Genomic DNA, 23,523 nt, shown 5'->3' on the forward strand with positions numbered 1-23,523 from the left:
AGAAGTGAATACTGTTATGACCCCTTCCCTCCCTCACTTCTTGTACTGTGTTCCAAAACAACAAGCAGGGGCACGTAGGCGGTCAATCTGTTGAACGTTGGACTTCCACTCAGGTCATGGTCTGGAGGTTCGTGGGTTCGAGCCCCCCGTCGAGCTCTCTGCTTTTAGAGCAGAGCCTCCTTCATATCCTCAGTCCCCCTCTCTCTCTGCCCCTCCCCCACTTGCACTCTCTCTCTCTCTCTGTCTCTCTCAAATAAATAAATAAATTTTAAGATCAACAACAACAGCACAACAACAACAAACACACTTTCCTATGCTGGAGGGACACAGGCTATCATGACAGGTCCTAACTCCAGGGCTCTAGCAGGAATCTCAGGGTGTGAGGAAGGGAATGGAACAAAATGAGGAAGAACCTTCTACATTCAAAACTACACTTTACAGTCTCAACTAACCACTGTCCTTAGATGGAGGGAATGCTCTCTTCCCATGAAGAGAAAAATATCCTTCAGAGAAAAATATCCCAGAGGACCTGTCTTTCTGAAACTTGTACCTGGCCCAAACAACTGAATTTAATGGAATATTTGCCACATATCTACAAGAGAGATAAGATAGAATAAAGTAAAGATAGGTATAGAGTTCAAGCTGGGGAAAGAAGAAGCAGGTAAAATATCTCCACACAAAATACTGAAATCAGTCATGTTTCTCAAATATGAAAAATTAAAACGCTGCTTCAATTTTTATTTGCCTGCTGAAACACGTGATTTCCATGATTTTTGTATTTTTTTCCTCCCTAGGTCTCTGCTTTCCAACCAGAAACAAATTACTTGGCAAAATGGTAAAATCTATATAATAAAATATATTCTCATTACATAAATACTCAGGAAAAAAATTGCAATTTCTGTATGAAAAGAAATGCCTAATACTTCACATTCCATGTGAAACTTAGTAAAATTTTTCTCAAAGAACAAATTATATACAATATTTAAATTTTTAAAAAGATTTTGTTTCCTTACCAAAGAATCTCTTTGGATTTTTGTTTAACTGTGTGCCTATGGGATTTGATGTAATGCAGAGTTTCTCAGCTTTGACAATATTGAAACTTTGGGCTGTATAACTTTTTGTCTTAAGGTCCACTTTTTTTTTTTTTTTTTTTTTTGCCAAATGACCTAAAATCCCAGAAGGGGAAAAAAAATAGATGGAAAGGAAAACCTAGTGAGTTTATGTACGTGTGACAGGAAGGCAAGTGGGTGGTCCTGTACACTGTAGGATGTTGAGTGGCATCCCTGGCCTCTTCCCCTTGGTGTTAGTAGCACCCCTCATTCCTCCACACACCCCACTCCCCGCCCCACCCACCCATTGTAAGAAGCAAAATGTCTCCCAACATTGCCAAATGTCTACTGAGGGGCAAAACCACCCCTAGTTGGGAATCACTGATGCAATGTTTTGTCCAGGATAGAGCAACAAATATTTACTGTGTGTCTGTCATATACAAAACTGTCAAACATGAGCTATCAAATTGTGAAATGTTGTGCTTGCTTTTAAGGAAGTTACGATGCACGTGGAGTTCCAAAATTTACTTGCATTACAATCTAAAGAGTAGAAGATTATAAATATAAAGTCAAAGCTACATATATAATATCATATATATGCATATATTACATATATGTGTAACGCCACACATACACATACATATATATAGTCCTCCAAGAAATTACTGAGATGATCCCAGTTCTGTAATTTTATTTTTTTTAATGTTTGTTTGTTTGTTTATTTATTTATTTATTTATTTATTTATTTATTTATTGAGAGAAAGCAGGGGCAGAGAGAGAATCCCAAGCAGGCTCTGTGCTGCCAGTGCAGAGCCTAATGCAGGGCTCAAACCCACGAATGGTGAGATTATGACCTGAGCCAAAACCAAGAGTCTGACACTTAACTGACTGAGCTACTCAGGCATCCCCCACCCCCAGTTCTACAAGTCTAAAAATGAAAGGAACTGCATTAGATGAATCAAGAAAGGCTTTATGGAATAGTTCAATTTCAGTTGCATCTTCAAGGTTGGGTTTGGAGAGAAAACACTGGGTAAAAAAACATTTGGCCCATCTCTGTAAAGGCACAAGTAATGTGACTCTAGAAAGGAAGGAGGATTGTTTAAAAATAACTGGAAAAAAGAATTGTCTTTCCATTTTTTAAAAAGAATTTATGCTTAATTTATTTGGGAAATAAAAAAAATATTTCTCTATAATTACTGACATTCATTTCTCTTGCAAATTTTAATCATACAATGTTTAAAGAGTCTAAAATAATATTTTGTAGTTCATAAACTTTAAGCTGTAGATTTGGGGGCTTAGCAGAAAGCAGGCTAACAAATCAATATACTGAATAGTTATCAAGATAGAACATAGCGTAAAGTCTCTGGTAGTTTGGTTTTTATTTCACATAGCTAGAACTTATATTCCACACATCAATTCTTTTTTTTAAGCTCTACACCTGATGTGGAGCTCACACACATGATCCCAAGATCAAAGAGTCTCACACTCTACCAACTGAGCCCCAGGCACCCCTACACACATCAATTCTTAATCTGTTTTGATTTTTCAGAATTTCTGAAATTACTGAATTCTGAATTCTGAAGTACTGTTCTCAACTTTATATTAAATAATAAATAAACACCAACAATTAACATCCCAAACAAAAGTGAATAAACTCTAAGAGAAAGAGTTTCCATCATTTGTCCTTAATAGCTACCATTAATTGAGTCCTTAAGTCTAGGCACTATACTAAGGGCCTCACAATCATTTTGTACATCTTCTATTTTTATACGTAACAAGTGTAAAGACATGACATTTTTAAATCAAGTGAACCTAATATGCAGACATCTACATGAAGAAAAGTTACTTTGGAAAAACAATAGCTTCCTAAAATGTATTGATCTTTCTCTGTGCTGGTAGATGAATTTAGAAACAAGCACTTAAGAAAAAACAGGAAGTTTAGGAAAATTATCATCTAGTAAATTTTCTCAAGTTTTAATAAATTTTATTAGATTTACACCTTCTATTTGTGTCCCTGTCCTTCCTTGCTGTATTGCATTTTCAATGAACTTTAAAATATGCTACAGTATTTTTTTTAATTTGCAGATATACTATACATTAAAGCAAGCTTTGTTTTATCTGGAATAATTAAGTAATTCAAAAGTTCATTTTGAAAAAAAAGAAAAAAAAAGACTGAGACTTTCGTAATTTAAAAATTTTATCTGTTTTAAAGAACCAATAGCTAAAAACTGAAACAACGGTATCTTCAAATTTAAATCTTATGTAGTTGGATTAACATAAATAAAATGATGCATTATAGCCTGTAAATATTGTCAACAGTCTTATTATCTGCTCAGTCTCTCAATTTTAATATGGCAAAAACAACTGCCAAAAGGGGGCAAATTATGTGTGTCCTTGCTAAATGCAAAACATGTACTAAAAAGAGTTGGCAGTAAGCAATAATTTTGTTCAATTTACATAATAAATTCAGGGGGAGATTGGAATATGCTGACAAGCATTATCCAATCTTATAAACTTGGATTTATGGTTTATTTTTTATTTGAGAATATTCCTCCTCGAAAGCAAAAGGATAGTACAATAACCTCAGAAGGTCCAGTTCTTATATGTAACTTCAAATACGAGTTACAGGGAGTGTTTGATAAGAATTTATTCAAAGACAGAACTAACATTTTAGAATATGTTGTAGGATGAAGGAGTGGATTGTACACATCACCATACATTTTTCAATAACAAAAAATCCACCATTATTGTTAATGACATTTTAAATTTGAGAATGTGACTGTTTATAATTGTATAACTATTAAAGTACTAATTATTTATTCAGAAAATTTAAAATTAATATTGCTGTTGCCTATTTTGTTTTTAATGAACAAAACAATCACACCAAGATTTTAAAAGTTTTGGGTATTTGATACCAAACTCATTGACCCCCCATTATTATTTTCCAATTATAACTAGAAATTAGCAACGATTGTGTTAGACATGTAAAAAATGTTTCATGTAAAATGCTCTCTTACTGTTGCATCTTTATTCAACATCAACTTCCAGATGGGAACTATTTTTCATGGTTCATAAAGCCAAATCCAGCTGCTACATTTGGACCTACATAAGGAATCCACATTTTATTGCCTTCTCAGTGTGTATAAAACAATTGCTGTTGTTCCTTTAGCCGTGGTGCAACTCACTGTTCTCAGTGCAAATGAGATATCCAAAAAGAACTTTTAATGTCTTTATAGTTGATTACTTAGCAGTGCTATGCGTAATAGGATCCTGGTTTTACAACATTTTCTAGATATCTAAGCTAGCTTAAACAAAAACAATCTTCAACGGTAACCATAGATTGAGTGAATTACCAAAAGTGTTCATACAATTTCCTATTAAAACCCACAATGGTTATTAAATACTTCTGTAATCTTAGCTTTATTAAGAGACAGGAAGGGCACAGTTTCCTTTTCCCTCCTCACTCAGCTAATCTGGTTCTTTGATGGTCATGCGTTTGGAAGAACCATGGGGTTTCCACCATAGCATAGTCTTCTCACAGCTAAATGGAATTAACCCTGTCAAGCCTTAAAAGAAGAAAGAAAGAAAGAAAGAAAGAAAGAAAGAAAGAAAGAAAGAAAGCATTTCATTGTTAGAAAGAAATACATTTGGAAATTTATTGTGAATGAATAGCAGTTGTATTAAAATACAGTCAATTTGTGCATAGGACATTTTTGGTAGGGCCACCAATGACAAAGAAACGTCAATTTCAGAAAATGGATTTACTCAGTTTGCAAAATTACCCATGCTTATGTTCACTCACTATCTATAGATGTCAAACGTTTGGTATCTTTTCAATTAAGTTCATTAAATACTTTTTAGATTCTGAATTAACATCCGCTACTCTTTTTAGCCAAAAGACCTAAAATCCCAGAAGGCGGGGGAGGAGATGGAAAAGTGAGTTAATGTAAGAGTACGACAAGGAGGCAAATTTTCTATGAATTGGGAAGCACAGACTATAGTAAACCGCTGGATAATCCCCATCCTGCTGAGTGGTTGCCCCAGAGGTCTGATACAGCACCAAAGCCTCTTACGCATACTGAAACAAAGCTTATTTCAAGCCGAATTCAGCTCCTAAAGCCACCATACTGCTCCCTGACAACCTCCAGTTGCACTGCTGCTGTATTTTTGTTTCCTGCTGTTTATATTTGCTTGTTCCCAAAGCCACAATAACTACAAAAACAAATACTTGTTATGCAATGCTTTGTATCGATGCAGGTAAAGTGCTCTGCTCTTTTTTTTTTTTTTTTACTTGTACATAGCTTGTGCAAATAGGTTTTTAATATATTCTGAGATTAATTTGGTAATTATAAACCAGTTTAGAAACACTCGTTAAACAACAGGTCATATAGTCACCATTTCTATTCCAGAATAATTCTGTTTTGACCCTTGAGCAAAGATGAGCAAATGTGTATTCAGAAAGAAATTTATTTGAATCGTCCACTTGCTTTGCCTTGTCAGGTCCCAATTGATATTCTGTTTGGATTTTTACTGCAATCTTTTTGACCTTTGGCAAGGGATTGTGCCGACTTATCTGATTTAAATGTTTGCAACAAGCTTTTAAGTTATTTTTTTAAATTGGGCTAAATAGAATGTAGGTGATTTCAGGAAGCTATTTCTATTTTTAAGTCAATTCTACTCATTCTTCATAAAAATAGGATTATACCCATTGTGGCTGCATAAATATAGCCTGTAGAAGTGTTCATAGTTTCTCTAGTACAAGAATGTCACCAAATCCTCTAACGTAATCTGACAGAGGTAACAGAGTACCTTTTTACAAAAGGAAAACAAATAAAGAAGATTAACTTAAATGTAATCATATGTAAATTTTAAAAATGGAAAAATGGACCTTAAGCTTTTTATTATTTAAGGCTGATATAAGCACTAAGAATAACTGGGTGGTGAATGTATTACATTTCATTTTAAAACTCTGTACTCAAAAGAAACTTTGGAAAGCAAAAGGAAAATAATATTCCTTCTACTAGGTTGAGATCTAGATTCCTTCAGGCTTCATCTTTCTACCTATACTAAAATTATATTGTTCAAAACTGGAAAGCATATAATCAAATGCTAATTAAGCAGAAAATATTATATCACAATGTTAAATTATTTCATGACTACACCACAGATACAAGCTTTGAGAATCTATCTAGTTATCAGGATATACCTGCCTTCTTTTTCTTTTTGGGTATTTCTCCTTTTTCCTCCTTTATTTAGGGAATTTCTCAAATCCAGTACAGGTTGACATAAATTTAACGTGCTCCTTTCCAGAAGTGAATGTTCAGTCCTGGAGACCCAAGACAAAAAGAAAACACACACAGTAATTAAAACAATACTGTAATGCACATTTTTAGCCTCAATTGTGCTAGGAAACTACAAGTTTATTTTCAGATTCTCTCTTTTCTAACCTATCATGGACAGCTTCATTTCTAGTCTTAGAGTCCCAAACACCAATATAAAAGGTGGAAACCATTGAGAGACAGAAAAATAGGTGTGAATTTATAGCCCAAAAGAATGTAAAAATATAAATAGGCAAGGTACCGTATTCCATTTTATTTCATTAGGTTTATAGCTTTAACCAACATATTTGGCAACCACTTATTTTATCTGAATGACTAATGTTTGTTAATTCCAGAAAGATTACACCAACCAGGAGATATTTTAAGCCACAGTTTTAGTGATTCCATCTTAAATGCTTTAAGACCAAAAAAAAAAAAAAAAAAGAAAAAGAAGTGAATGTTTTACTAATTGTCTTTTACGTGAAAATAGCAATCAGTCTGGTAAAAGAATAAAAAAATAACTCAGCTAATGCGAGATTAAAAAGTGATCCCATACTTCCAGAGTGCGACTTAGAGAAATGACAGAAAACCTATTAAAGAAGTGTTATCTCTCTTGAACGTATTTGCGGTTGTATTGTATTATTCACATGAACATTTACAGCATGATGCCCTTCCATTTTCTGTATTCACCTTCTAGCACCAAAGGAGAAAATACTGTGGGAAAGGGAAAGACCAATGGTTCTCAACTGAGGTCAATTTTGCCCCCCCCGCCAGAAGACATTCAGCAGTGTCTGGAGACACTTTGGGGGATCCCATTGTGGGGGATGAGGTGCTACTGGAATCTGGTGTGTAGAGGCCAGAGACACTATAGTACACAGGGCAGTCCTCTACAAGGTAGAATTCTCTGGCCCCAAATGTCAATAGTGTCAAGGTAGGAAGAATGAAACAAAACAAAAACAAAAACAAGACAAAACAAAAGGATCGTCAATTGAGCTTTTCTTTTTCTATTGTTTCTCTCCTTCACATGATAAAATGATTGTCATCATTATCTCCTTCTTGAGTTTACTGACGCCTCTAATTTTCCCCTTAAAATGATTTTTCGGAGTTCCAAGGCTGTTCTTGTGGATACCACTTTTGTTTCGAATACTGCCTCCTGCTCATCTTTAAATCTCAGATGCTGCTTTTTTCCTCCATCTTCAGGATCAGACCCTCTTAGGGGCAAAACTGGAAGTTTCCTTGGCCTAGTCTATGGAATCATTTGTACTTTTAAAATAGGAGAAGGAAGAAAGGGAGAGGCCAGGAACCACAGTCCCTTATCCCTGGAAATTGTCTGGTAAAGTAGCTTTGCAAGGATGTCCCCAATAGAATTGAGCAAACTAGATGCAAATATGGTAGAAAATTCTAAACTCATATGAACTGTGTTTTCTCTCATTTAAAAACAAAGACGAAAAACACAATAATCTTCCAGCCTCACACTTACCAAAATATATTCCTTAACAATAGCTCCTCAGGAAAAGGTCTTAGTGGTCAAATAATATTTAGCAAACATACTACTGCCATCTTTAGAGATTCTCCTTACACATTAATATGTTAAAGATTTTGAGAAGTGATACAATAAAAGCTGTATTTTGGAGTTTTAATTAATCTAGTGTTTTTTCTCAAACTTGACCAGAGGAATATTTTCATTGTGTTTGGTTTTGATCTTCATTGTACCTGTTAACTAACATTCGGGAAGCACTAACCTAGTTTTTCTAATATAGAATGAAATCATTCCCTTTCATCTCATCTTAAAGAGCATATAAGCTCGCATATTTACATACAGCATAAAACACAATCTTTTTAAAAGATTAATAAAGAATAACTATGAAAGTTTGAAAGCTATCTAGCTAATGCTGCACATGGTAATTACTAAAGATGTTCAAGAAGTTAAAACCCGTCAGGTAATACAAAACACTCTCCCATTAAAAACATTATCTCCAGCCAAAGCCAGAAAGACTTTCAAAGGCCATCTCATTTTGGGCTCACATGAGCCTGACCAAGGAACATACACACTGAAATGATCAAAATTGTTTCTTTCAGTTAATATTGCTATAAATGAAATGATTTTTATCACCTCGTAACATGTATAACTTAAATATTGCATATTCAAAACAATATGTATTTATTCTTTTCATTTCATTTTTAAAAATTAATCTCATTTCTCTATCATTCTTACAATATATATTAAGTATGTCCATTTGGTCTGCTTCTGAGTGAAAATAAGGGTGCGTAGAGTAATAATAACAAAAAGCATGTAAATGCATCCGGAATTGGCCCACCTGTTTTATACGTAGTAGTTCCCTCCCAACAACACTGAATGAGCAGTAAGCACAATTATTATTCCCAGTTGAGAGCCAAGATTCAAGCTAATGGCACACTTTTAACTACTATGATAGATTTAAGTGGGATAAGCATTTTACACTTAGCAAACACTTTACAAACATCATCTCCTTTGTTTCTCATAAAAGCAATATTTGTAAGGTAGGTATTACTCCTCTAGTTTTCCATATGGAGAAATGGAGGAAAAGAAGTAACTCGCCCAAGATCACAAAGCCAGAAGATGAATCCAAAATGAACGTTATCCAGGGCCGTTTCTGTAAGCGATGCTGCTGCGGCCTTTCAGGTCTTCTGGGAAGCTCTCCAGGCTCGCTCCCAGCACTCCTGGGGGGCAGCTAGGAAGCACTCGCTAAGCTCTGAGCTGCTCATCCTTTGTGGTTTAGCTTGGCTAAGACATGAAAAGAGACAGTGGAGAATAACAATTATTGGGATGCCTGGAAATACTCAGCAGGTAAAAATGACCTGCACAAATAATGTATTTATTAAATAGAATAAGGTCTTCCCACATTTCTAGCGGGAATTTTCTTGCATAAATTAACTTTGCTTAACCTTCTTCCAGTGTTCACTGGTATTTAGTAATGTGTCACTTCTGTGCAGCTCTAATAATAATGATGATGGTATTAAAAAGAATAATGAGGAAAAAAGGAGATAAAGAAATAGATATAAAAGTGTTAAATATTTTCCATTGATTTTATATTAAAACAATAACAATATTTGGCTATTTAACTTCTGGAAGATGTGTTTTTAGTAATTAGCTTCCTAGACCTGGTACAGGTGAAATGAAATGAAATAAATGTGATTTTTTTTTTTTTTTTCAGTTTTAGCATTTTGTGTAAGAAGCATTACAAAATGCCAAAAGAACTCCAACAAGAGATCTTATTTTTCTTACCTTAATCTAATTTCTCACAGAAATGTTAGACTAGAAATATATAACACATATTGGTTTACTTCTTAAGCTGCCTCCTCCTGAAAGTAATATTTTGGTGGCCTTAAATATTATATCAAATTATAAAACGTAGAAAATCAGATGTTTATGCCTAAAGCGAAGAACGTAAACTGACTCAAAGCACAAAATGTTCCTATCTCTATATAAACTAGTTATGAATATTTTAAATTCCAGCACCCACTTGCATTCTGCCCTCTACTTGTCAAAGTGCTTAGCTCCCTGCATATATATGAATCACAACTGTTGTATAAATTATTCTTATCACTGATGCAGTGAGAAAATCCCTAGTAGTCTCTCAATTATGGCTAAATTATTTTCTGAGGCTTAGGGTGACAACAACAATACTAATAGATGACCTTTTAGCTAATGTTTACTTTGTGCTAGGCACTTTGTTAATTTTGTTCAAGCCTCACAATTCCATTGGAAAATGTATTATTATTACTATCACTATCACTATCACTATCACTATTACTATTACTATTACTATTAGTGAGGAAGCTGAGGCTCCAGTCATGTAGCCAGTAGAAATGAAACTAGGAATTATAGCCAAGCATCTCAACCTTGTAGAGTTTATAACCACTATGTTATACTATATCCAGGAAGTACCAAGCAAGGCCTTGACCTTGGCACTTCCCTCATTTACATTTCCCTGTGTGTTGTCAAGCAGATTGGTTTGCCAGGGAAGTTTTAGAACTCACCAGACTTCCTGGAAGAACTTCAGACTAGGGATGCCTCAGAGACCATGCCATATCAAACCCAGCTCCCAAGAGTTTTTCCAGTTTAAAGCCACATCCTAGAGCTTCCCAGGAGCTGTCTTATGGGGGAAGGAAACCATTAGTCAGTCACCTGAACATCTGTAACATTGAACAGCCATTTCAAGAGCCAAAGATTTGCCCAGTACGTTTTAGGCCCTCTCTTGGGAACAGAAGGTCACCCCACTGGTTTATAAAGTTGAAAACAAGCTCTTAGTCAAGTGATGGATGTGGCATCATTGCACAAGATGTTTCCTGAGTACTGTCATCCTGTTCTTGGATACCTTAAAACAAATTCTGGGACTCAGGCTAGCAAGCAATCTATTAACTATATTCGTGCTGAACAGCAAAAGTTTAGGTGAATTGAATATATATCCTGAAGTCATATACTGGAAACTTTCTTCAATGACCATATCTTTTCAGTGAGCATAACAAGAAAAGGAAGGCTAAAGAAGAATGAGAAGTGGAAGGAAGGAAAGAAGGAAGGAAGGAAGGAAGAAAGGAAGGAAGGAAGGAAGGAACAGAGGGAGAGAAGGGAAAAAAAGGGAGGGAGGGAAAAAAAGGGAGAGGAAGGAAATAGTCATTTGAAAAACTTTAAAAATTCAAGTCCCATAATCCTACTATAGAATTAGCTAGTATTTGTCTTATTTCTCACATGAGCTGGAAATTTTGTCTAGCCCTGACATATTCCTGGCGTGCATAATATGTAAATTTGATCCATGAGATGAGGTACACTATCAGATAATAAATGTGACTTGTTTTTTTAAGATGACATTTTAGTGATTTATGTGTATCTGTTTTAATGCATTTATAGAAGCTTTATAAATCTGATTTAGATATGTGAACTGAATTTTTACTTTTATATGATGCCACTATTAGAAAAGTATTATTTTTCTTATAACTGAATAAAATGTATGTGGGGCTTTAGATGTGTGTGTTTTCTACACGCAGTTTCTATACTTTTATATGTTATAAAACTCTATAAGTTTGTGTGTTGACCCATATTCAAGGTGTATATCTGAAATACATGTAATTCAAATGTTTGTATGTTAAATTTATATTTATAAATAAAATAGGAGGGATTATTATTTAATCAGATTTAATTTTTATATCTTTATAAATTAAAAAATGCCTCCCTTGAGTATCCTGTTACATAATAGGTATAAAATATCATTTGTTTAATTAATTAATATGGCATAAATTCATCTTTTCTTACACCATGTTTAACTGACAGAAAATACCTGGTCACTAAGTTGAATGTGATCTCAGATACTTAAAATTATTGCCTCTCTCTTCTCTTTCCATGAACTAAGAGAGAATCAGGAGCCTATTATGATGAAAACAGAGTTTTTGTAGAGCGGGCTTTTAATTTTTATGAGAAAATGAAGGGATTATGCTGAAGAATTATCAATACATAATTTTATACTTTAAATCCTCATTAATAAAAGTTAAATGTTACCTTAAAGGCTAATAACTTATTTGTTTTTAGTGTTAAATAGCAAACATCTAAGAAAACACCCTAAGTAGACCTGAACAGTGTGAACCTGGGACAAAAATGTAAAGGGCAGGCAGAAGTGAGTTCACAAAGGGCCTGACAGGTCAGAGTCAGGAGTGTGGATTTTTATACTAAATACAGGAAGAGACCATAGAATGGTTTTCATTTGTTTTAAGTCATGTTCATTGAGATATAATTTATCTCATGTAGAGATAATTTGGGATAGAAGCTCCTCACAGACTTTCTAGAACACGTGTACAATTGTCAGAGTTAAAGGAAGGTGCTTTATGAGGATGGATTTATTCTCTTATTTTTTTTCTAAAGGACACTTAAAGCGTTCTATGGAACTGGCTCTCCCTTTCTCTCTGAAAAATAGATACATATGTATATAATTATTCTAAACAATAAATGTATATATAATAACTTTTATTATATTCATATATGTGATGGTTATATATCCTATATATCCTGTATATATTCTCTATATATAAAATCATCATATATATGCATGTTATGAAATTAACCCTTTTCATGTACATAATGGTTTGATGATTATAGACAAATATATAAGTTGTGTAACTACCACAATCAAGAAATAGATCATTCTGTCACCCCAAAGAGTTCCCTCATGTCCTCCACCCCCTAGCAACCACTGATCACATCTTTGTCCCCATAGTTTTTCCAGGATGTCATTTAAGGGAATCATGTAGCCTTTTGTGTCTTGCTTCTTTCACTTAGCGTAATGCCTTTGAGACGCATCCACGTTGTTAAGTGTATCAATTGTTCATTATGGCTGAAAGAATTCCATTGTGTGAATGCACTATTTGTTTATCCCTTCACTGGTTGATGAACATTTGCGTTGTTTCCAGTTTGGGCCATTACGAATAAAGCTATAGAAGCTTTTAAAGAAGGAGTGACATGATCTGGCATAAACTTCAAAAAAAAATCCTTCCGGCTCCCATATAAAGAATACATTTTAGTGGGAGGCCAGAGGCAGGGAAACCAGCACAGCAGTCCAGGTGACAGAAGAAGGTACATGCTCAAGTGAAGATACAGAGAAATCAATAGAATCACAATACTTACATTGAAAGCACAGTGTAGAGCATTTGCAGTAATGAAAAAGTGGGGAAAATCAAAGATATTTCCTTAGTTTTTGTCTGACGCAACTAGATTACTGCACACTCCTCATTTCCAGTTACCTATCTACATACCACATGAGCATAACAACTCCATGGGTATCAGTTAGTAAAATTAAATTTGGGACAAAAAATTTGAAAATATAGAATTTTCTATGAAATCGACCGTCTATCATCCAGTCCACAAAAGCAAATCTTCTGTGACAGGCAGGTAATTTCTAGAATCCTGTACTGAGTCTCTACAACACTGTCTTTCAACACAACACAATTTAAGTTATTTTCAGAATTACGCGTGGAACACTAAGATTAGATAATTTGGGGAATTTTAAAGCCTGTCACACTCCCATTCTTGCTGTAAATACTGATTTAAGAAAAATATTAGAACTGTGAGAGCCTCGCTTACACTGGGCAGCACGTCATCCTGAGATTATTTCCAAGGTTGTTCCAATTCCATAGAATGAACTGAGTCCCCCTGGAAAAAAAATCAGAGGTAAACACATCCTTATAAAGTGCCTCCTTTAAACTTGGAGAATTGTACACTTGTCCTTCACAGTTTATAGAGGGGCTTCTACCCCAAATCCTCTACTTCTAATTAATAGAGTTTATGGACTGGATTGTTTTTACTCTGTCCTCGGTAATTACAGAGGTTGAACCCACATTTTGGTTTTTGAATATTCGATACATATAACCATGTAAAAGTGATATCATTTCCTCAAGTCACCTACATTTATATATAAACCAACTCTTCATTTTTTGCTGTGTATAATAGAGTCTGTGTGCTTAAACTCTTAGAAAGCATTTGGGGTGAGTTCTACTTTCTCTGTACCTGGAGACATATAAACATAAAATAAATTACCAGCAGTGAGGACCGACCTTTGCCTCCATCATCCCACGGGGAGATAAAAATATCCTTTTACTTAATTTTGAACCTATTTTTATATTTCTATTTTTATATTTTTGAAAAGGCTTAATTCTAAAGATTCATATTTCTCCTGATTTTCAGGTTAGAGATTTTTTTTTGTCCATACCTCTTTTCTGCCTTTTTCTATAATAACAAAAGAATCCATAAATTGAAAATCACGTGATGATATTTGGTGAGCCTTCATAGCTTCACAGGGTGGCAGCCTCATTTTCAGTTACAGAGTGTCTGTCTGTGTGTGAATGATGTATTAGAACATGCATATATATATATATATATATATATATATATATATAAAATCAGTCAATATTATGATCTTCTGTGTGAACAAATATGAATGTGTGAATATCAGTGATAGCATCAAATTCATAAAATATTTATTTAGCTGCTTATTTTGTTGATTACAGGCCTATTTTAGACTTTACAAGAAAAACTATTTCTAGATTTTGCACATATATGTGATTTTCTCAAGTTTCACATTTCCATACCATATTGTCTAACTCAGAACTACTGAAATAGATTAATTTTTGTAATAAAAATAAAACTCCACTGAGCTTTTGGAATAAAAAATGATAATAACCAGTGTTTACTGTTTTCCCCTGTTCTTGACATTGATTTTTAAAGCCGATGGAAATGAAAAACCTTAGGCCCTCCTGCGCTATGGATCACCTTACTGACAAAATTACTTGGTTAATTTTTTATTTTAATTTATGTTAATTTTTTATTTAGTGGGTGTCTACATTGTACCACACACTGTGTTAAGCATTGGGAATATAGACAAACATGAAATGGCCCTGTCCTCCAAACAAAAGTTCATTTTTCAGTAAGGAGACATTATACCATAATGACTATAAATTGGTTCAAAACTAATAATATCAAATAACTTTGCAAAACTCTGCACACAATGATGAGTATGTGTGTGTGTGTGTGTGTGTATACACACACAGTTTATAGAGTGTGTGTATACACACACACACACACACACACACACACACATATACTATTCCAAACTTTGCCAAAATACACATCCCTGACATTTTGCATCCTTCCCTCACCAAACATTCAAAAGACTATCCCACTGCCATTTAACAACACATACACGTTATGTATATAAAGCAGCCACTTTATGAATTGTTAACTTGGAATTTTATAGTATTTTTATTACACATGATACAGTTCATAAGTATACCTCAGTACACACATTACTTTAAACTATGACCGGCTTGCTGACTTCAGGCACTTTTTCATTCTGAGTTTCAATTACTTATCTGTAGAGTGGGTGTATAACACCTGCCTCATAGGGTAATTATCAGGATTTGCTAGGACAGTGTAGGTAGTGGCCACTAGCTGACTTTAGAGCTGAATAAATGGTAGTTATTTCCACCAGCAGCAGTGGTGGTGTCATTGCTAATCAAACTCTGCCACAGTGTTTGTTGCCAACAATAGGCACAAGTCGGCCAGCTGGGTGGCTTGAATTCCGAATTCAGCTCTGCCACCTGACCACAACATTTCACTCTCAGAACTTCCGTGTAGAAGTGAAATTGTCCTATGTAACAGTTCTGAACATTTTAATTGAACTACAGTAGAATCCTTTCATCGTACACACATTAAAACGCATTCGATTTCCTTCTAGACTTGTTGTAAGGCCCTGGAAATACAAAGAGACATTAAACAAAGGCCTCTGTCAGAGTAAAATCTCGAAAGGAAAATACATTGGTAGGCAACTGATGACAATGCAAGGCAAAGCGTACTATAAGAGAAATATGTACAAGTTATTACGACCAAGGAAGAAGTGACAACGTCAGAAGAAAAATGGTTGGGAAAGGCTCTATAGGACTTTATGACCAAACCTTTATAATAAGTCATTTTCTAATGTTGATTTATTGTGTTCTGTATGTTATATTTGGGGGAAAACATATATCCTATATATATCCTACACATGTGCACAGACCCTTCTAAACGCTGGGTGCCTTCCATACAAGTGGGGAAGATTTCTCTCCAATCTCATGCAAGCGGGCTAAGGCATGTTAAGAAACACGTGGGTATATTAATACAGCTACCTTATGTGCCTATAATCCATATATCAACATGATAACTTTCTCAGAGAAGCCTTCCTAAGCAATCTAACTGTACCTTTGACTACTCTCGGAACAAGTTCACGCTATGTTCTTCATAGAACTCAACATTAAACTGAAATTATATAATTAGATTCTTAGATTTTCTTCCTCCCTCTCTCCTTTCCTTCCTTTCTCTCTTTCCTTCTTTCTGTGTGTGTTTCTCAAACTAGAATGTAAACTTTAGGAAGCCAGGAATTTCTCATGCTTCCCTGCTGTGTCCTCGATGCTGAGAATCCTGCCTGGCACGTAATTGGTAACCAAGAAATTTGTACTAAGTGGATAAGTAATGAATGCACACAGAAATCCATACATGTATTAGCCCCATAATCCCAAAAGCACTAGTCTCATTCTTACCAGCCATTAAACCTTTGAGTTTATTGAGTTTCCAGAAAGCTTGGGAATTCGGTTGCCAAGTATAAATGACTCAAAAATACATAACCACATGAATTTCATTAATTCTACCGACAAACATAAATGAATCTTGCCTCCTGTTTATCATGATTCTCACATGCATTTTTTTCTATTTGTAAAAAAAATAGTTGTGTTATTAAAGCTACAGCAAATATATCAATGGTTTATGAAACTTGCACATGGAGATGAGAATATTTCTTAAACTCCACATTTCTTAAACTCCACTAAATATCTGAATTTATGTTTTGTTTAGTGGTGGAAAAAAATCCAGTTGCACTGACTATCATCACATATTTACCCATATCTTAATTATACTGCAACAATATCAAAGCCTATAACATATGTAGAATTTTTATCACGTCTCTGGTTTAGCTACATTTTTTTCTCACCCAGCCCCCAGGAAAATATTCATGAGGCAAAACTGGCAATACAAAAATAATTATTTGAAAAACATTATATGAGGTGAGTTGTGGCTTCTCTACTGGATGCCAGTTTAAATTGAGCTAATTTGTTTTACCAGTAGCTTAAGAAAACCCCCAGCACAGCGGCACGACAATTATATCCAGGTGCAAGGACTTAATTCAACAAATTCTAGGTGGATCCTTCCAGTCTGCACGGTGGGCCCCATTCTCAGCTGTGGCTAAGAACAGATGCCTTGAAAAGCCTCTGTAAACATGATCCAGTCAGTCCTTGAATACAGATGTTGAAATGTTTCCAAAAAAGAAAAAAAGAATGTGATATTCTTATGACCATAATTCCAGTGTATACACCATTGAAGAAAATGACATGGTAGGAATTATTTTACATATGTGAACAAAATAAGAAAAGTAATTTATTCCTTCGGATTATTTTTTTCATATACAAAGCATATATACCTTTAAAATTATAAATGTTCATATAGGTTTTAAGATAAGTTATAACTATAACTATATGTTATATATATATGCATACAGTGTATATATAAAAATTAAAACCATTAACACCAATATACACATTGCAAATAGTTTCTGACAGAACTTTAGTGATGCTCTAGACGAGAAAAGTGTGGAATGTCAGATGAGGAAAATAAGCCTCTGAAAGATAAATATGCTTGCCCACGTTCATGGAGCAGCTTATGTAGAGAAAAGACTATAGTATAATTGCCCATAACCTCCCTTTTTAAAATTCATGATTTTTTTTAATTAAATAAATTCAGGCTCTTGCCTTATTAACTTTTTAAATAACTTTCGTTAAATTATATTGAGCAACATAAACAAAAGCCTTTCGTGTTTTCAGGGCCAGAAATAAATAGCCAAGTAATGAGTATTTTATTTTTCCAGCATACTTCTAGATAATAGTTTTCTCAGAATCTGTTGTTTGTCTTTTCACTAATTGCTAAGTTAGATGGGAAACAATTTCTAACTTAATATTGTAGCAAACTGCCTTTTTAAAATTACTAAAATACACATGTGCAGACATGCACTAGATTTGGATGTATTTAAAATTTAGTGCTAATTATTAGTATAGTAAGACCAGCAGGTGAGTATGCGGGTCTCTATAACCTTCAGTTTTCCAGTGTTGCTAAATCTAAATCTGTTAACAGATGACTACCCAGATTATTCCAGATTGGGAATTATATCATAAGAGATAGTTATTTTGGCCACTCTGTCATTTCCAATTTTACCCCAACCAAGAGTTTTCTACCAGTTTTTTTAAGGAATTTTTTTCTTTAAAACTTCTGATAATGTCCACATTATTTTTATTTTAAAATAAAGCCATAAAACTATTTTTTTCAGAATAATATGTAAACATTAACAATACTAATTAGAGGTAAGCCAGACGATTTGAATTAAACCATTAGATAGTGCTTATTCAGATGTAATGTGAATAGTCTGGACATTTTGAAAAACATCCAAATGGGACGCAAATAAAAAACTGTCAAAATCTAAAACAAGTTCAGCCAGGCGTATAAGACCAGTTCCCATGAACTGAAAGAAAAAATTAAAAGCAGTCAGATGTCCTAAAAAATCTTAAAGCTAGATAACAACTTTTCTCCTCTTTTGCTAGTGGATACTAAAAGAAGATTTGATACAATGAAATCTCCAGGGCAGAGATTTTAGATAATTTTGGATAATAATCTAGCAATTTATATCCTCATTACGCCAATTTTTCTCTTATGTAAAAAAAAAGAAAAGATTGGATGTGATATTCCACTTAAAACAGCAAGATTATAATTCCACCATGGTATCCCTATCCAAATAATAAACCTTACCTCAAAGAATCAAGCTTTAATTGCTTCATTGTAAAACAAAATTTAAGTTGTCAGATAGAAAGCCAACTTCCTATTTGAGGGAGAGAAGGTATTCTACACTGAGAACAATTTAAAACAACATAGCAACATGCAGAGTGTTCAAAAGCAAAGAAAGATATGTTGACAATCATTTTTTCTTCTTTCAACAAGAAGAAACATTAATCAATACTTTCTTTAACATTAATCAATACTAAGAGTCAAGGTACAAAAATACATAAAAACTTAAGTCTGATCTTTTAGGCACCCAAATTTTCATAAGGAACAAAACACTATTATAAAGAAAAACATTACATTTCGTTAAATATTTTAACAAAAAATCATTTGTCTACATATTATTTTTTAAGTTTATTTGAAAATAGATTGTGTATTTAAATGAGGCTACCTAAGTTTAGATACTAGTGCCGTTTTTTTTACTCAGGCCAACAAAAATTTATGATTCTATTTCATATTCTAAATATCTGATGAAGCCTGAGAATCAAACATGAGAAAACTTGACTCATAAAGTGAACTCCAAATAATTAAAATCACCCAAAAATTCTTAATAATATGTTTTCACACAAGAATGTAACCAGAGATAGGAGAAACAATTCCCAGTCTCCTGGGATCCTTATTACAAAACTTATTCTAGAACATTAAAGCTTATGAGTGACGTTGGAGATGAGCTGGTACAATGCTTCCACTTCTCAGGTCAGAAAACCAAGTCCCAGAGACAATGAGTGACTTGTGACTCGAGTCATTGTGACACAGACTTAGGACGCAAGTCTCTTGTATTCCAGTCTGGAGAACCCCAACATCGTACTATGCTGATCTGCAGCTAAAGTTTATTATTATTTTTCCATGTGTAAAATACATGCACTGAAGTTGGTGGTTGTATAAACAAAGAGGAGTTTCAAACTGCTCAACTTTACAAAATCAAGTTGTTTTGTGTGAAAATTGTATGAACATCTACCCCCACCCTCTGGCCCAAGTTGTAGTGGACTGTGTTTTAGGCAAATTACTCTTTATCCTGATAAACCCATGAGACAAGTGAAGTTTGAGTATTAAAGAGTATTGAAAATGTTAAACATGGCACGTGACCCAGAATTTCTTAAACGAAGGACAGGTAGCAAGAAGCAACTGGGGGAAAAAGTCTCTAGAGAAGGAAGAAGGAAATATTGTCATCTGATGTAGAAAATTACTTTCATGGAGGCATCTCTCTACTTGCTGGATGGGATACTGCCCAATTCAGGAATCTCTTAATAAAGACAATGAGCTCTTTAAAACATGACTTTAACTTCTTGAAGTCACTGAAAATTATGTTGCCCATGTTAAGGTAAATGTGCTACAAATATCTAAAAGTCATATCTAAAAGCAGACATGATACATATCCTATTCTTCACACTTTTACCTCTGTATCCCCACTGGGTAGAACTGTGCAACATAGCAAACAAAATAAGTCTCTTGTAACTTATGTAAAACCGATGGAGATTATAAAACAGAGAATATCACTTCTCCACTGAATTGTTAATATGATTTTTAGCACAGTTTAACAATACAGTTTAATTTTAGCTTCAAAGAACATTGTTTTTAATTTCAATTTTTTTTTCTGCTTATACTTTACAATAGATAATTACAAGTGTAATCATTATTGGTCATTGGCCATTAATTTGTTTCAGCGTATGTACCTCAGTGGGCAGTAATTACTGCACAGCCTTCAATAAGATATCATTAACAAAATGAGAAGACCGAGAAAATATGTTAATTACTGTAAGTGCTCCATTGGCTCCTCCCTGGAATAAACAAGTCTAACAATTAAGATCACACTTACTTTTTGCCAGATTATATTATGCAGTGCAAAAAGAAGGGGGGGGGGGAAGACACTGCTATATAGTTTGAAGAAAAGATATTTGGAGGAATTAATATTATTTCCCCTTTAAATTCAAATCAGCAAATCTAATGACCCAAAGATAGAAACCAGCTCTTGCACCAAGCAGCAATTTCATAAAAGCTCACTGTTAATAATGGAGGGAAAAACTAATTGACTACTGTGTCCTATTACAATGAGAAATATCACAAAATTATGTAAATGTTTTAATATTTTTAAACTATCGTAGAGCAAGTTAAATTGATTTCCTATTAGCCCGTGTATAAATAGACTGGGGAATGTTTTAAAGGCTCTAATTAAGAACTTAACAATATACCAAACTCACTTAGATCCTAATTGGTTTTGGTGTCCAGTGTAGAGTTCCAAGTATTTCTTAGCATGGCATGGATAGTGTGTTCTAACTGAAAAGCGTAATCAAGATATCTGCCCATTCGATTCTCTTTGGCTTTTAATCTTCGTTTTCCAGTTCATCGCTAAGAATGTTAGTCTTTCCTAAGCATTTGTTTTGTGCATCTTCGGATATTACCTATATATGTTTCCCATTGCTGCTCATTTAGACCTTCCCTGCAACTGGGTTTGCCTTGTATCACAGATCCAAACCCCGCAGCTGTTCCTGCCTTTCTTTTATTGTCCTGAGCAAGGCACATCTCATTTCACCCTCATTCTTCCGCAGTTGCAGGCCTTTCCAATCTCCCTTCCAACTGCTCCAGCTGTACCTTTTACAGCCCAGCTGTTGGGAGCCTTTTACAGAGACCTCCTCTTCCTGACCTCAGGCAACTCCAACCCTCCACTGCTGATTCCCTAGTTCTTTCTGACCTCTTTCAGGCTGGTTCAAGTCCTTCGATTCCCCCTTGACCTAGGCTACCTCAAGTCGATTTGAACTTGATTGCAACCGTTTCTAAAATTACAGGATCAACGACGAACAATGAAAACTTCTCACACAACATCATAACCATTAATACTTAAGCAGTAAAACATTTTCCTAAGTGTATACTTTAATAAGATTTGCAAGTAGTGTCGTCTGGAAGAGTAACACCAATAATAATTGAAGTCAAAAGATAGCAAGCTGAATAGACCACCACGGTTCATGATAGACTGCCTTCCAGCACTCTTTATGGTACTTATTCACAAACTTGAACAGCTAGATGTGTTTCTCTTTGAATGATCTGAAGAGTCTTTCAGCAATGGTGATAACTCAGAAGCTTTCAAAACTAACAAATTATCAAGTGTTTCAAAATACAGCCGTCACCAATGCAAATATAAAACCATCTGACCTCTGATCTTCTCTTTCAGAACTCTTTCTTATATTCCCAAAGACCCCATGACTTCCCTCTATAAGAATACTTATTATTTTGAATTGTAGTTCTCTGTTTGTTCGCCTGTCTCCCCCAGTGGACTAAAAAGTCTTAAGGAAAGTGGACTATGTATGTCATATACAACGTATGTATGTAGATGAGTTAATTGAGTAAATGGCCTCAGGTATTAAAAAAAAAAGTTTTTGAAGGTAACAAAGTAGTTATGAGACAAGGTTAGACTTTAAGAATTTCTGGATACTTTAAAAAGAATGTGGATTCATTTTTCATGTGATTTATTGGGTTTGTTGTTTATAATTATAATCTCAATTCTAAGTATATGTGTCTATCAGTTTTAAAAACTACTGTAGTATTCTTTTAACTTTGACAGGGCCATTCTGAGTCTTTAGAGAGTAGAGTATCTACCTGAAAAGTTTCAGATTTCTACACGACTTACATAAATTTATCTGTTTATAGCAGTTCTTATATATCATGGTGTACATATACATACTAACAACTCAGGTATCTAATAACAAAGATTATATTTCTACTTTGTGGAAACAACATTTCTATAGACACTACATCTCAGGAGGACACAAGTTCTTACTTTCACTAAAAATTCATTTATCTTACAATAGAAAAGCAAACAAGAATCTAATTAACGAATTCTGCAATAAATTATTTCCCTTTAACACACATAAACAAACATGGCAACAAATCTAAATCTAAGAAATTCATAACTTTTAAATAACAATTAAACCCAAATATATTTTAAGTAAGAGAAGGAAAGATAATACTTATCATTGAAATAAAACCAATCTACATGGTGTCAGAGTATATCCAGACATTACACATTTTTTTCAAACATTATATTTTTAAATGAGTGTATAATGATCATTAGCAACTTGGAAAATGATTGTCAAAATAATGAGAAAAAGAAAGCTCACAAGAGGCCTCAAAATTTATACCTCTTCAAAAGTATTCCTATTGTGTAAAAGTAAACTTAAAATTTAAGTTTGAGGGGCAGGAGGGTGGCTCAGTTACATGACTGACCACCTCTTGGTTTCAGCCCGAGTTATGATCTCACAATTTGTGAGTTCAAGCCCCTCTGAGCTCTGACAGCTCAGAGCCTACTTGGGATCCTCTCTCTCCCTCTCTCCCGCCAATTCCCTGCTCATGTGTGCTCCCTCTCTCTCTCAAAATAAATAAATAAACAAAAAAATCCATTTGACTTCGGCTCCTACTGGCCATGGGAATTCATACCTTGCAATGACAACACTCATCTAATTATATATACTTTTTTTTTTCAAGAAATTCATGAAGCCAACACTGAGGCATGATTCTGCCTCTTCATTCATCTCCCAGATTTGTCCCGCCTTTACCTAATGGGACTTGTGGTCACCAGTTCCCAGAAATTATTTTTAACTCATTATCACAGTATTTTTCAGAATACATTTAACATGCCTTAGTTTTTTCATTTGAATTATTTATAGAATTTTAAGAAACACCCTAACCTCTTCTTACTCCTTACTATAGCCACAGTAAAAATCAAAGCTTC

The 23,523-nt window shown here is 34.3% G+C and overlaps 1 long non-coding RNA gene across 2 annotated transcripts in view; it reads right to left on the reverse strand.

Annotated features, from left to right (window-relative positions):
- Window positions 1-6,822: 6,822 nt before the first annotated feature.
- Window positions 6,823-23,523, reverse strand: part of LOC144617375 (uncharacterized) — a 95,196-nt gene continuing 78,495 nt past the window's right edge. The window contains exons 2-4 of one of the 2 annotated variants that reach the window (XR_013557778.2): window positions 13,476-13,544; window positions 10,388-10,503; window positions 6,823-9,131 (exon numbers count right to left, since the gene is read on the reverse strand). This is a non-coding gene — a long non-coding RNA (uncharacterized LOC144617375). The remainder of the gene's footprint in view (window positions 9,132-10,387; window positions 10,504-13,475; window positions 13,545-23,523) is intronic. The other variant, XR_013557777.2, reaches the window with a different exon arrangement.

This window comes from Panthera onca, chromosome C2 (assembly GCF_046562875.1).
Source record: "Panthera onca isolate mPanOnc1 chromosome C2, mPanOnc1 haplotype 2, whole genome shotgun sequence".
NCBI classification, from domain to species: Eukaryota; Metazoa; Chordata; class Mammalia; order Carnivora; family Felidae; genus Panthera; species Panthera onca.